Raw genomic sequence first — 16,618 nt, 5'->3', positions numbered from 1 at the left:
AGATACTGTTGTTCATGTATTTCTGTTATGGTTAGGATGATAACACATTAGTTAGGAATACTTCTCTTTTTTTAAGGTTTTATTTTTAAGTAAACTCTGCACCCAACATGGAGCTCAAACTCACTGCCCCGAAATCAAGAGTCACATGCTCCTCTGAGCCAGAAAGGTGCCCCAAGAATATTTCTAAGCAAGGTGTTTTCTGGGTAGATTTCCATTAGTCTGAATCAACTCTCTCCATTATCAGATACAGATGCTCAGCTGGTAATCAATCATCTATAATTATGCTTTGGAGAAACTTCATATGCAGAGATACTCAACTTGTCATAGCTACAATTTGTAAGTAATTCTAAAAAATTTATATTCTGTAATCTCTTTGAAAGTTTAACTCAGTGACTGAAAGATTGCTTCTCTTCCTGAACTCAAGTATTATTTAGTAAAAATGGTGCTACTTAGTGCAATATTATCAAGCTTTGTTGGGTTTCAAGTTCTGAGTCATTTATCTGTTTCCTATTCTTCCCCTTCCATGCAGAAAGTCCCCTGATTGACCTTGTGGTGAGACTTGGAGACAGGTTGAGGTGGAGAATCAGGACATAGAATTGCATTTCTGAAAAAAAAAAAAAAAAAATGGCTTGAAAGCAGCCTAATGGGAAGAGGTAGCAGATTCCAAAAGTCATGGGAATGGAAGTCAGAGAGCTTCAAGTAAGGAGGACTGAATGAGTGATAAGTAAAAGCAACAAATGCAGATTGAGTAATTCTACAAGAAATTTAATCATGTTAAGAAGACCAAAGAATGGGTCAGAATGAGGAAAGATTCTTGAAAGCTAGAGTAGATTTGAGCATGTTTACCTAGAAGAAGAGCCAGTGAAGATGGAGAGATTGATGATAGAAAAGAGCAGGAATAATTGTTAAAAATTCTTGGAGGAAGGTTGAAGGAGAAAATTCAGGAGCTCATGTGGAGGGGTTAGCAATAGCAGAGCAGCAGAATACCTCTTGAGAAACTAAAATGAGCTAAGAAAGAATTATAAATATACAGAATGTGATGGTTAATTTTATGTGTCAACTTGGATAGTCAATGATACATGATTGTTTGGTTAAACACCAGTCTAGGTTTTGCTATGCAAGTATTGTTTTAGATGTGATTTACATTTAAATTAGTGGATTCTGGGTAAAACATGATTTTCCATGAAGTGTGTGGGCCTCATCCAATCAGTTGCAGGCCCTAAGAACAAAATCTGAGATTCTTGAGGAAAAAAGGAATTCTGCGTACAGATGGCTTTTGAACTTGGACTGCAACATTAACTCTTCCCCCAGCCTCCACCCTATTGAATTTTCCAGTCCCACAATTGTGTGAACCAATTCCCTAAAATAAATCTTTTTTTCTCTATATATGTTGGTTTGCAATCTCAGAAGTCCCCTGGATGAAATCTGAAACTAGCTCCTGCACACAGAGGGCAAGGAGAGACTTAAGAAAGAGACCACTCCAGATTGGCATTTTATTAAGCAAGGGGACTTAGATATGAGACTTATCTCAGGAGGCCATAAAACAAGTAGATCTCACCCACCTGCTAGAATCTTAAGAATGTATACAGAAGGCTTATCAGGTTCAGTCATGTATTGAGTGCAGATGGTCTCAATAACACATTGTTCTCTCAAGACTGCATTCTTGATATGGCTCCTAGTGCAGGAACACTGAGTGGAAAGTACATTCCCAGAATGAAAAGGGTAGATAAGGAGCCTCGGATTGCTCAGGTTCAGCTTGTGGGTCAACTGACAATCATGCCCTCTAAATGACCTCCTCTAACAATGTATATACATCCTACTAGTTCTGTTTCTCTGAAGAACCCTGACCAATACATAAATTCAGGATGAAATGGAAAGGTTTTGAAGATATTCAGGTTAATAATGTCATTCTTTTGGGTATAATGAGAACTAAGATATGTAATGGAAGTGAGGAGGAGGCTTGAAAGTAGAGAAGTTTTCAAATAATTTTTAGGTAAGTCCATGAAACTATGAAGTCTTCCAGAACAGGGAGTTTATTAATTTTGTATCATAAAATCACAGCATGATAGTTGGCATCATGAAAATACTCAACAAATGTTTATTGTTTTGTCAAATAAGCCAAACGAAGAGTATGAAGGCCCCAGCTAAGATTAGATACTACAAACTCATAGTGAATAAATTGTCACAGCTTTGTAACTTTTTACAATAACATTGGTCCTCTGAAAGTTGGATCACAAAAAGTGAACCATGGGAATTAGCAGATGGAGACCTACTGAGGGTCATGAGATCAAAGACAACCAGTGGGGCAGTAAATTAACTATGTACTATGAAAATAACACCGTTAGACCCAGGCTGGGTAGAAAAGTAAGACAGATTGGGATGATTGATCTGAGAGAACTGGAAGGAGCCAAAGGAAGTAATGACTTAAATGAAGATATGGAGGATGTTTAATAGGAGAAGTAGTATAGAGAGATGGGAAGAAAGGAAGTATTTGTCTATGAGCATCATAATTCTCAGGATCATGGCAGTAAGATAGTTCCAAGTGGCCAAAATAGGGGTGAAATAAAGCTTGGTATTATTAAAAGAAAATATGGTTATTTTGCTATTTATACATATTATAAGTTCTGATATAATTTATATTTTTATTCTTGCTATTTATATATATATATATATTTTTTTAATTCCTTAGTATATAATTTAAGAAGATTTTGACAAATAGAAAATATAGTCAGGAATTGCATAGCATTACCTACTTTAATTTATGAAAAATTATCTACATTAGCAAGGTGCTGGGTCTTTCTAGACACCAGTCAGGGTGTTGAGTATTAAGAGCACTGAACTTGGAATTACATCTTGGAATAAGGCCAGGTTTTCTATTTGCTAGATGGGTGGAACTTGGGTGATCCATGTAACCTCCTTAAGCTTTTATCTTACAAAAGATGAATGATCTTAGTTAGGATTATTGTAAAGATTTGATAAAAAACACAAGGGGCCCTTTTCAACTGTTTAAATATGTGGTAATATTTAACAAATATTAATTAAACATGATACTTAAATAAACATGATACTTTCCTTGAGGAACATTTTCCTTGAAAAAGATACCTAAGGGTTCATTTTTAGTTTGATGATTGCATAATTAAATTAAAATACCATAATTATGTTTATGAATTTTATTATATTTAATAATTACAAATATTTGAGAGAACATTACATATAGTTTAATCTAATGTAAACTAAAACCAAAATACAGATTTAAAAAGCCCCTGAATGTACCTTAAACGTTGTGATTTTCCTTGTATTCAAAGGGAAAATTCTTATGGTTCTCCTCCCTTAACAGCAGGGATGGAGTAGATTTATTTGTGTGTTTAATTTACTTCTTTTTTTTTTTTAAATTTATTTATTTACTTTGGAGAGAGGAGGGGGCACAGTGAGAGAGAGAAGCAAACTTCCTGCTGAGTGGGGAGCCCAACATGGGGCTCAATCCCATGATCCTGAGATCATGACCTGAGTCGAAACCAAGAGTTGGATGCTTAACCAACTGAGCCACCCAGGCGCCCCTAATTTACTTACTTTCAATAAAATAAAATCCTAGACATAGACAGATAACTATAAAGTGTATATACTCTGAATACAGCTAAAGTTAACCAAAAGGATTCATTTCATGTTAGACTTTAAGCCAGGAATATAGAAAAAATAAATGCAGTATACAAGTGTAAAAAATAATACAATTTGTATAATTTTTTTCATTAGGTGTAATTAGTTTTTTATAGTTCATTTTGTAAGTTCTGAGATGCAGGATCTTAACAAAATTCTTAGGTGTATGTTAAATATCTATGTCTAATTGACAGATCTTAGCTTGAATGTTAAGCCCTTGTGTAATCAACACAATATTTAGTATAAAATATTTGAGCAGTCAACACCTATAATCTTCTGCACCCGAGGTGATATTTAATGCCCTGTACAAGGTTCTTGCAGCCATTTCATAGGGCATTAGAATATAAGCAGGGCTACTGTAACTACACCTCGAAAGTGTGGAGGTTTAAGTGAGGTAGAATCTTAACTTCTCTCTCACACACTTTATTATTTACAGAATAAAGTAAGCAGGCAGTCCAGGGCAGGTAGCACAACCTGATCAATGAGACCGTCCAAGTATGCTGGATGGTAGGACGGCTCTGCCATCATCATGTGACTTTTTTCTCTAGGTCAAAGGCAGCTCCTTTAGTGTCCCATTTCCTAGCCATCTAGAGGAATGAAAGAGTAAATGAAAGGCAAACTCTCTTTTTGCAGATATAACTCAGAGGTTACTCCCTTCTCTTCCATTCTATAAGTCCAGAACTTACATGATCATAGTGAAGTCCAAGAAAGGCTGGTGATCTCTTTTCTAGTTGGGAGAATGTATGCCCTGTCATTGGTGTCATCGTTTCCTCTTCTGTCTTCTATCACCAGGATGTAATCTGGAAGTGAGTTCTGATAGTCTGACTTCTATTATTTTCCATATTCCTAACAATACACCCCTTGCCTGACCTTCTAGAATAACCTAACTGGTCTACTTGCTTCCACTCTTACCTCAATAAGTCATTTCTCACATAGTACTCACTGAATTCTAAATATGTAAACCAAATCTCATCACTCTTCTTTTTAAGCCCTTGGTGGCCCTTGTTTATTTCCTTCATAGCACTTATTAATGTATATAACAATCCTATTTATTTGCTTATTGATTGGTCTGTTGTCTCCTCATCAGAAAATATTCCGTAGGATTTTTTGATTTACCTCTGACTCTTGGACACTGACACATAAAAGGAGTTTAACAAATGGTCTATTGAATGAGTGGCTGAATGAATTGGTGAATTTCATAGGCTTCTTCCAAATAAAAATTTGGTGCTCACAATGGGAAATTAGGTAAAAAGAGCCTTATACAGATTTACCTCTATTGGTTTCATTTCTGACTTGGGTTTACTGTATGTTACACCTGAGCCATGGATTTATCAACCTCAGATGGTGTTTGGAGTTTTAGCCATTCTCCTCTGTGGCAAATTGACTGGTGGGCCTCCAGAAGTTATGTTCGTCTTAATACCTGGATCCTGTGAATGCTACCTTCTTTGAAAAAGGGACTTCACAGATGTAATTAAGGATCTCGAGATGAGATCATCTTAGCTTAACTGAATAAGCCCTAAATCCAATGACTAATGTCCTGGTAAAGCTAGAGAGAGATCTGAAAAACCAGAGAATGTGATGTGGAAAAAGAGGTAGAGATTGGAGTTATGCCATGCAGCCATAAGGCAAGGAACATCTGAGCCACTAGAAGCTGGAAAAGAGGCAAGGAAGGATTCTCTCCTGAAGACTTTGCAGTGATTGTGGCCCCACAGTCAATTTGATTCAGACTTTTGTTCTTCAGAACTGTGAGAGAAGATTTCCTGTTGTTTCAAGTCACCTGAATGATTTTTTAGTATAACCCAAAAATTGCATGGAACATACTTACCACCAAAAAATTATTTACTTATCTGAAATTCTAATTTAACTGGGCATTCTGCATTTTTATTTGCTAAATCTGGCAATTTTACTCTAATCCCAAGAATATGTGAAAATGTAGAATTGGCTGGGAATGATAGGGAGAGTCTGCCAACTAAGAATTGGCATCAATTTTTTTTTAAGTCTATTAAGTAACTAAAAGAAAATGAAATTGGTATCATGGGAGTTTTAAATATGCTACAAGATCCTGAAATTTTGCCCAGAAAAGTAACTAAGCAAAATGCTTGGAAATATAAAAGATTTTTGGTGTTCTAAATCTAATCTGAAACTATCTCAGGAGTGGCTCATTTGTTTCTCGTGACCTGTAAAAAGTAAGAACTAAATTCCATCTGATCCTGACTTAATTTTTTTTTTTACATCTCTGGGGAATTAAGATTGAATTAAGGACTGCCTCTTATTTCTACTACCAAACGGTTTATTAGATTCAACTTGAAAATAGGTAGATTAAAGCACAGGAATTTTTAAAAATTAGACTGAAAATAGCATTCAGTGAAGCGCATGGAGAGGCGGTCTTCCCTGAGGGCCTGCAGGTATTTCTTAGCAATGAGTGAGGAACCTTTGTGAGCTCATTTTTTTTTTCACATGCCTCAGAAACAATAAAACCACCCATAAGGCAAAATTCTGGTTTACTCTGTTTAAATTTTCCATTCCTAATGTTTATAATCACCTTCTTTTTCTCTCCCTTGTGAATTTTTAAGCACAAATATCATGAAAGCTATTAACTAAGTAATTAAACCCCATTTCGGGATCAGTTGAATAGGCATATAAGGTGGGGACAGCAGTAGAGGGAGACAGAAAGAATAAAGAGAGCTCTGAAATCCCCCAAATTTCTGCTTTACTTAATGGAAGACTAAGCAAATTAGATGGATTTCATGTCTCTTACAAATAAGAAGCAGGTACCCACGGTGAGCAAACCAGGTAAAAGGAACCCTATATAGAGATTTTCTTCTATTAGCTTTATTTCTGACTAGACTGTGCTGAATGATATACCTGAGCAAAAGATGGCCTCAGCTCCCCCTTGCAATTGAAGAATTAAGACTCTTTAGGAAGGAAAGAGCAATAAAGAGGGAGAGAAGGAAAACTGAGAAAACACCAAATGGTGGATGATGCTAGGGCTGCAGGAGGTCCCAGAGTCTCTAGGGGACCCTGGATGGGAGGCTGTGGTGGCTTCTAGAGGCTTCAGCAGTAGCATATGGAGCTAAGGCAGAGGCCCCAGAGCTCTCAGAGTTAAGGCTGAGGGCAAGGAGTGGATCCCTATCACCAAACTGGGCTGCCTGGTCAAGGACGGGAAGATCAAGTCTGCAGAGGAGATTTATCTCTTCTTCCTGCCCATTAAGGAATTTGAGATCATTGACTTTTTCCTGGGGTGTCCCTCTAGGATGAGACTTTAAGGATTATGCCTGTGTAAAAGCAGACCTGTGCTGGCCAGTGGACTAGGATCAAGGCATTCGTCACCGTCAGGGATTTCAATGGCCATGTTGTTCTGAGTGTTAAGTGTTCCCAGGAGGTAGCCATTGCCATCTGTGATGCCAACATCTGGCTACACTCTCCATAATCCTGTGCAGCAATGCTACTTAGGGAAGCTGCTATGCTATGTTGGGGAACAAGATCAGCAAGTTCCATATGTTTGCTTTCAAGGAGACCTGCCTCTGTGGCTCTGTGCTGGTGGTGCCCTGCACTGTCCTCCCTGCCAGGGCACTGTTATCATCTAGGCAACTGTGCCTGAGATGGCCAGCATCAGTGATTGCTATTCCTTGGCCAGGGGCTGTTCTACCACCCTGTGTGACTTCACCAAGTCCACCTTTAATGCCATATCTGACACCTACAGCATTCTCACCCATGATCTCTGGAAAGATACGTGTTCACCAAATCTCCCTATCAAGAGTTCATTGACTATGTCTAAAGACCCATACTAGTCCCTGTACAGAGAACCCAGGCAGTATCCATGGCCATCAAATAGTTTTCTCACAAGAAAAAATAAAATGAATTAAGTCTCTCTCTTTTTTAAAGGAAAACTAGAAAAGAAGAACAAACAAAACCCCATGTTAGTAGAAAGAAGGAAATAATAAAGATAAAAGCAGAAATAAATGAAATAAAGAAAAAAAAAGACCAATTAAACAAAGAGCCAGTTCTTTGAAAACCTAAATGAAAATTGACAAACCTCTAGCCTGGCTCATCAAGAAAAATGAAGGCTCAAAATCAGAAATCAAAGAGGAGATGTTATAATTAATACAATAAAATAGAAAGGATCATAATAAGTAACTACTATGAATAATTATATACCAGCAGATTTGACAACCTAGAAGAAATGGGTAAATTCCTAGAAATGGGCAACCGTCTAACACTGAATCATGAAGAAATGCAAAATCTGAAAAGACCAATTATTAGTAAAAAAGATTGAATTAGTCATTAAGAACTCCCTACAAACCAAAGTCCAGGGCCAGACTGCTTCAATGGTGAATTCTAGCAAACATTCAAAGAAGAATTAATACCAATCCATCTTAAACTCTTTCAAAAAGTAGCAGAGGGAATATTTACAAACTCATTTTACAAGGCCAGGTTTATCCTGATTCTAAAGCCAGACAAGGACCCCACAGTAGGTTAAGCGTCATGATCTCAGGGTCCTGGGATCCAGCCCTGTGTTGGGCTCCCTACACATGAGGGAATCTGCTTCTCCCTCTGCCTCTGCCCTTCCCCATCCTCATGCTCTCTCACTTTCTCTCTCATAAATAAATCAATAAATCAATAAATAAATAATTACAAGAAATTATAAATGTTGGCAAGGATGTACAGAAAAGGGGAACCCTCATGCCCTGCTGGTAGTAATGTAAACTGGTGTGATGACTTTGGAAATCAGTATGAATGTTCCTCAAAAAACTAAAAAATGAACTACTATATGATTCAGCATATTTATCTGAAGAAAAAAACCTAACCTTGAAAATGTATCTGCACCCCCATGTTCATTGCAGCATTATTTACGATAGCCAAGATATGGAAACAATCTAAGTGTCCATCAACAGATAAATGGAGAAAATATATATGTATATATTTACAATGGAATATTACTCAGCCATAAAGAAATGAAATATTGCCATTTGCAACAACATGTATGGACTATGAAGGCCTTATGCTAACTATAATTAATACTGTATTGCATACTTGAAAGTTGCTGAGAGAATGAATCTTAAAAATTCCCATTAAAGAAAAAAAAAATTCTGTAACTATGTATGGTGACAGATGTTTAATTACATTTACTGCAGTGATCATTTCACAAAATATACAAATATTGAATTGTTATATTTTATACCTGAAACTAATATAATGTATGTCAATCATACCTCAATTAGAAGAAAGGGACTAAGTGTGTGGAGGGTGGGGTGAGGCTGAGAAAAGAGGTGGAGAGGGTAGATGAAGAAGGTAGAGACTTTCCAAAGAGGTCGTCTCAGGAGAAAAGCTGAGAGCTTGGTAATGATTTTCTACCAAAGACAGAGCAATAGGGAGCTATTGATCATTGGCAAAGGAAGTTTCTGGAGGGTTTGATGTTTATTCATTAACTTATTCTTCAATCATTTATTGACTACTCAGTATGTGTCAGGAATTGGTTGGATGTGGAGGTTCCTCCAGAGAAAAAGTGTTAAGCCCCTGATTTGAGAGAGTGGGCTGTATATAGGGAGGAGAAAGATATGCTACAAAAAAATAAGCACAATAACAACTCAGTGCTATCACAATGGAAATGTTTATAGGATGTAGTAAACAGACCAAGGAAAAGAGCATGAAAGGGAGGGAAGAGGATGTGGGTATCAAAATCTTTACAGTGTTGGCACCCAGGTTAAACTTCTGTGTTTTATTAATCTGTTCTCTGAGGCTAGGCACATGTTTTGAAGGAGCTAGTGAAGATTCTGAGAATATTAAGTACAATAATCATATTTTTGAGCAATTACCCTTTGTCAAGTGCGTCTTGTGTGCCAGGCACTAAATCTTCATAATGACCTTATGAAGTAGAGAGTCTTATTCTCATTTTACAGGTGAGAATATTTTAGGTCAGAGGGTTGGAAAAATCATCTAGGTTAGCACAGTGATGGAACCAAAAACAAACTTTTGATTGCCATATTTTCTATCTTGCCTCACTGCCTGCATATTAGAAAACACGTATATTAATAGTTGCTTTGCTCTGAAGCATGTCCTACCTAATGTGTTGATTATTTAATAGTTAACTTTCTAGTGTTTTAATGGAAAGAAGCCACTTTCCTTGATGTAAGCAAAAGTTGACAGTCTCTGATTTAAGTGGCTCTACTTTCTACTAGAGCCACATAGTCTCTGTGATGGTCAAGGTCAGGTTTCACTGAAAATCCCCAAATTGAAGTACAGTTATCAGAGGATATGATCGCACACAAACCAAAAACATTGTGTTTAGTATCCACTAAGATAAACTAATCCAATCAACATGATTTTTGATATTTGGATATTCTTTCACTATATCTGCCTATGTCACTAGGAGATGGCTTCTATTGGTGTCTTTTAGGTAGAATGACTGTGGGTGAGTAGGGCAGCTGCTCAGAAGTGTGCTTTAGGGGAGTGCTCCTCAAACTTAAATGTACTTTCTGGTACCCTTGGGATCTTGTGAATCTCTAGGTCTGATTGAGGGCTGACATTCTGCGTTTCTCAATGTAGTCGCTTCCGGGTGATGCTCAGACTGATTCACAGACCACACTTTGAATAACAGGGGCATAGACTGGATGCATATCATCCATCTGATTTAGAATGCCTTCATCCTGTAATGCTATGTGACTTAACCAATTTATTAAATGACAACTATTCAGTGCCTACAATGTATGGATGCCTGCATGACATAGAAGATATCTATCTATCGATTGATCGATAGATATGAAAAAGTGCAATTTCTATGTATTCTAAATGTGAACTTCTATAGTAGTGGGGAAAGAGAGCATCTATTATTCTTTTTATTCTTGCTTGCACTGTGTCAAAGGCTAAAATACATTTTTTTTGTAATTTAAAATAAAAGTTATTTTGGGGAGTAGTTAATATTGTAGTAGGGAAGAGAAACAATACATTACATGTTAAGGCAACAGTAAGTGTCACTATGAAAGCATATGGGGGAGGTTATAAAAAGTCACTCTGGGACTTTTAAATTTATCTTAAAACAACTGCAGGTACATTAAAGGTTATTTTTAGGGGGAGGGGAGACATGATTATATTTAGTTTTAAAATGGTTTAGGATGCAGACTGATCAGCAGGTAATGAGTCTGGAGTCAGACAGAGCAGTTAGAAGGCTACTGCTATAAACGAGGAAAGTTGGGATTTTAAGAAGGGGTGGATTTTGAGAATCAGTTGGTAATAGATTGTATGCAAAGAATGAAGAAAAGAGAAAGTCAGGGATGACTCCTTGTCTTCTGGTGTGGGCAGCAGAATGGGTGGTGATTCTATTCATTGAATAGAGGAGACAAGAGGAGGAAATTTTGGAATTTGAAGTGAGATCTAAGTTAAGATGTCCAGTGGGTCATTGGAGATAGAGTCGTAGGACTTAGGACAGGTACCTGGGCTGGAAATATAGGCTTGGATGATGATCGAAGCTATGACACTGGGTTAAGCTCATCGAAGGACAATCTATATTGTTGAAGCTTTTTAGCTAGAGAGTACACATATGGGCTTCAGTGAGTCTTGAATCTTCACGATTTGTATGAAAAAATTAACTTAAAAAATTTTTGATTCTTTTTTGTTTTTTTTTTTTAATTTTTTAAAAAATTTCAGTATAGTTAACATACAGTGTTATATTAGTTGCAGGTGTATAGTACAGTGATTCAGCAATTCTATACATTGCTCAGTGCTCAGCACGGTAAGTGCCCTCCTTCATCCCCATCACCTGTTTCACCCATTGCCCCACCTACCTTCCCTCTGGTCACCATCAGTTCTCTATAGTTGAGTCTGTTTCTTGGTTGTCTCTCTCTTAAAAAAAATTGACTTTTATGTGCATTTTTCTGGGGACAGTGATTCTGAGGTTTTATGAAAACTTAAGAACCATTGGGTTGGAGTGTGGAGAGAGAGCAGGATGGAACCTAAGACACCAAGAAAAAGCTTTGTGAAAGAGAAGAATCAAAATCTCAGAACAGAATCCTGGGGGAATGCCAACATGAGGAAAGCCTCATCTGGTGTTTGAGGTCCTGAAGCTTCAACTGCTTTTTATTTTGCCACATTTTTTTTCTGGTCTATATTCTAGGAAAAGAAAGGCCTGGCATCTGGAAGACTGAGCCACAAACACTTTGATAAGCTTTGGGGGTAAAGATAAATTGAAAAGGAGAGGGCTAATGAGCATTTAGTTGGACTTCAGGCCTAGGGGTTTTTGGAGATGCTATTCTTAGACTTTTCTGAAACCTAGAAATGTCCAATTACACCTTCAGCAAAGAAAATTAATAAATATAATCCCTTTAGTATAAGAATTTTTGTTCATGGAACATGTAATTGCTTTTTATTCATCAGGCTATATGGGTTAAGATGAAAGCAGAGTCCAGCATTGGCTTCACCTGGTGAAGTTAAGATAAAGGATCAAATATCTTTTGAAATACAATATAATATTCATTTTTAATTCATCTTCTTTGCAAATAAATTATATTTTGAAAGGTTTTCACACCAATTGGACTAAGAACAATTCAACCTTGATCCTGTATCTTTCTTTCTTTCTTTTTTTAATTAACACTTAACACTAGCGACACTTTAACGTTGTCCTCACAACTCAATTTGCTACTTACCTTTATAGGTTTAGGGCAGAAAATCAGAAACTTTGTTACAGAGTGCTAAAAAAGAGACGATACCAGTAATCAGGAAAGAGAAGGCATAGGGCTCTCTACCACCAATAATTTTCTGACTGGAGTATTTACTCGTTGGTCAAATATTGTGTTTCCACCCTGGTCAATCATCTTTGTGTTGGTAACTGTATTAGTTTCTGACTGATGCATAACAAATTAACCCCAAACCCAGTGTTTTAAAACAAATAGTTATTTAATAGTTTCCTTGGGTCGGGAGTGGCTTAGTTGGGTGATTCTGACTTGAGGTTTCTTGTGAGGTTGCAGTTAAGTTGGAGTTTGGGGCTGCAGTCATCCTAAGGCTTTGTGTGACCGAAAGATCTGATTCCAAGATGGCTGATTTACATGGCTGTTGGCAGGAGGCCTTAGTTTCTTGCCATGTGAATTTCTCTGTAGGATTTCTTGAATATCTTCATGGCAGGGCAGCTAGTGTCCTCCAAACTGAGGGATCAAGGAAAGTAAGATGGAAGTCCTAATGTCTTTTATGACCTAGCTTGGAGGTTACAAGGTTTTATGAAATCTTACCCTGAAAAACTTAAGAACCATTAGGTTGGAGTGCGGAGAGAGAGCAGGATGGAACCTAAGACACCAAGAAAAATCAATATTTCTGCAATATTCTATTGGTTACTAATGTCTGTTTTATACAATGTGGGAGACTGTATCAGTGTGTGAATACCAGGAAGCAGAGACTGCTGGGAACCCTCATGGAGGCTGGCTGTCACAGTAACAAAAACTATTTTTTTTTAAAATACTTGTCTTCCTGGAGGTTATAAATTCAGTTAAAACAATCATCACCACTGCTACCACCACTGAGCATGCTGCTTTATTTTTCCCCCATTTTTATTGAGATATAATTGCCATGTTACATTGTATAATTTAAAGGTATACAACATGATGTTTTAAAATATGCACACATTGTGAAATGATTACCACACTAAATTTACTTAACATCTGTCACCCTAGCTTGCTGCTTTAGAGGTATGTCAAAGATCTATTCAATCACCAATTAAGACTGAGACACAGTTAGGTCTTGGAATAAAGCTATTGTCAATAACATCACTTTAGCCATGAAGAGGAATAATATCTATGAGTTTTTACTTCCATTTTTAACATAGTGACCTCTGAATTGGGAGCCCAAGGTCTCATTGTAAGTCAGCTTTGATGGATGGTAGGACCAGGTAAAGTTGGGGTTCAGCAGAATAGTTAATGGAAATATTTTCAGTAGATTGAATTTGGCAAGGATCAGTTGCTTGTAGTCAAGAATTTCTTCCTATGAGGATTAAGCCTTTATTTCACAGAAAAGAATTACTCCATCTCTTCCTAATCCATACAATCTATAAAAGGCTAGTCTTGAAAAGTATTTATGTACAAAGAGTTTTATAACCCTTTAGAAAGTCTTCCATTTTTCTTCCTCTTTTTGAGGACTTCCAAAAAATGCCATTCCTTATTCAAACATAACTAAATTCTAAGACAAGTTGTACCAAATTGTATACTTAGAATTAATGTGGATTGTGAAATCAAAACCACAATGAGATACCATCTCACACAGGTCAGAATGGCTAAAATTAAAACTTAGGAAATGACAGATGTTGATGAGGATGTAGAGAAAGGAGAATCCTAGTTGGTGGGAATGCAAACTGGTGCAGCCATTCTGGAAAACGATATGGAAGTTCCTCAAAAAGTTGAAAATAGAGCTACCGTATATCCAGCAATTGTATTACTGGGTATTTATGCCAGAGATACAAGTGTAGTGATCTGAAGGGGCACCTGCACCCCAATGTTTATAGCAGCAATGTCCATAGTAGCCAAACTATGGAAGGAGCCCATATGTCCATCGACCGAAGAATGGATAAAGAAGATGTGGTATATAAATATAATGGAATACTACTCAGCCATCAAAAAAAGAAATCTTGACATTTGCAATGATGTGGATAGAACTAGAGGATATTATGCTAAGTGAAATAAGTGAATCAGAGAAAGACAATTATATGATTTCACTCATATGTGGAATTTAAGAAAGAAAACAGAGGATCATAGGGGAAGGGAGGGAAATATAAAACAAGATGAAATCAGAGAGGGAGACAAACCATAAGAGACTCTTTATCATAGGAAATAAATTGTGGGTCGCTGGAGAAGAAGGAGGGGGATGGGGTAACTGAGTGATGGGTATTGAGGATAGGTGATGTAACGAGCACTGGGTGTTATTGAAGACTGATGAATCACTGACTTCTACCTGAAACCAATAATACATTATATGTTAATTAATTGAATTTAAATAAATAAATATTTGAACTTAAAAAATATAAATAAATAAAAATTTTAAACTATAGGTTGTGAACTTAACAAAATGCCTTCTGAATATCCAATTAGTGGTTACTGAGGACATGAAATTCATAGGGAAAAGTCAAAATAGAAGGTGGTACAGATCAGTGTTAGACCTCATTCTATATCTCTATTTAGCAGCTATTCCCTGCAGTTCTTTTGGGCCACATTCTGTAAACATGGGAGTCACTGCCATGAACTGTGGGCATATATGATATTTCCAACAGGAAATATCCTGGATATCCATCCTTCTGGATACAGAGAGATGTTGTTTAACCTGAGAGTATAGGGAGATGTTTTCTGAGGTCGTTGATAGCCTTTATATTACTAAAGATGAAGGATTACTCTTCTGTAATTTAAAAGAAATCTAGGTTAGGGTCTTATTGTAGCTTTTTGTTCTGTCAGAGGACTTAAGTGCTAGTTATATTTGAGAACTGTTTGATTTTACCACCTGAGGAATAAATCAAGAAGGGAAATTTAAAATGGGCTATCTAGGGGGGATAGTGGGCATAACTAAATCACTAACACACCAGTGACTCTGCCTGTATTGATTCTCAAAGCAGAACTGCAACTAAATTTCCTTTAACTTCAAATCATTATACAGAAATTCATACCTGTTTTTATCCCTTTATTGATAAAATAATGCAAATATGCCTCTTAAATTCTAATGGCAAACTGACTCCCTCTTTGAAGAATTTACTGCCCATTTTGTGAGTAGGATATTTGTACAATTCTCAGAAAACGTTACCTTAGTGATTTTTAGAGCATATTGATAAAGTAGAAAAGTGACAAGCAGGTGCTCTCCCATCTGTACCCGCAGGCAATTTAATCAAGGTCATATATACTAACAGGCAAGGAACTGCATGAGTTAAATATTTGTTGAAGGAGTGGATAAGAGTTTTACGGAAACTGTTGTCTAAAAAAGGCAAATAAGATATGTGCAAAAATACTTCTAAATGCTAAAAGATAATTATAAAGCTTTATGATAATTTCCCAGAAGAAATAATTTCTTTCAGTTGGAGAAACCTGGGAATGATTCCGACAGCTTGGGCACGTGGAACCTTCCCCCAGCAATGTTCCATAGCTAAAAAACATTTATACATCCCTGCCCTTTGGAACTCATGATATTTCCTAAGGTTGGATAAAGTCAATACGTTGAAGTTTGAGGGCTGCAGATTCCAGAGGGCTAATGAGGACATCACTGAAAAGGTCAAGATCTGGGGAGCCCCAGTGGCTCAGTGGCTTAGCGCTGCCTTTGGCCCAGAGTGTGATCCTGGAGACCTGGGATTGAGTCCTGTGTCAGGCTCCCTGCATGGAGCCTGCTTCTCCCTCTGCCTGTATCTCTACCTCTCTTTCTCTGTGTCTCTATGAATAAACAAATAAAATCTTTTTTTTTTTTTTGTAAAGGTCAAGATCCACAGTGGATAGAGATACAGGATGTTAGAGGGTGTGATAGATGGGAAACGAGAGGATACAAATTCAGGTAGCTACTGAGTTCTCACCCATGGCCTCATTTGTCAAAGGTGTCTGATGAAGGTGATGGATGTCAAAGAACCTGTCATAATGCTGGTCAAGGCTATTTAAATATAATATAAATTGATGAAATATAAATGCAAAAAGATGAGAATATTATTTTCATTAAACTTTAAGTTGAATGAGTGGAGATGCGATAAAATTTAATTACTAAAAAAGATTGTTCTCCAGGTAGATGTGGGTGAGAGAAACAAAGGATTGAAAAAAATTTTGAAACATTCTGCACTTGGGTTTGTTTTGTTTTGTTTGTTTTTGGATGAGGCAGTATCATGGCGAGCATAAAACTGGAACCAGACCCATCTGAGTTGAAACCTGCTTCACCCACAAGGAAGTTGGGTGACTCTCAGTGCCTGTTTCCTCATCTGTAAAATAGGAATATTAAATAGCCCCAATTTCGTTAGGTTGCTTTGTGGCTG

General features: G+C 37.0%; 1 pseudogene; it reads left to right on the top strand.

The window, feature by feature from the left end:
• Positions 1-7,432, top strand: part of LOC111094486 — a 33,851-nt pseudogene extending 26,419 nt beyond the window's left edge.
• Positions 7,433-16,618: the final 9,186 nt, after the last annotated feature.

Source organism: Canis lupus, chromosome 38 (genome assembly GCF_011100685.1).
Source record: "Canis lupus familiaris isolate Mischka breed German Shepherd chromosome 38, alternate assembly UU_Cfam_GSD_1.0, whole genome shotgun sequence".
In the NCBI taxonomy this organism is placed as follows: domain Eukaryota; kingdom Metazoa; phylum Chordata; class Mammalia; order Carnivora; family Canidae; genus Canis; species Canis lupus.
This window is presented reverse-complemented; position numbering and strand designations above follow the sequence as displayed.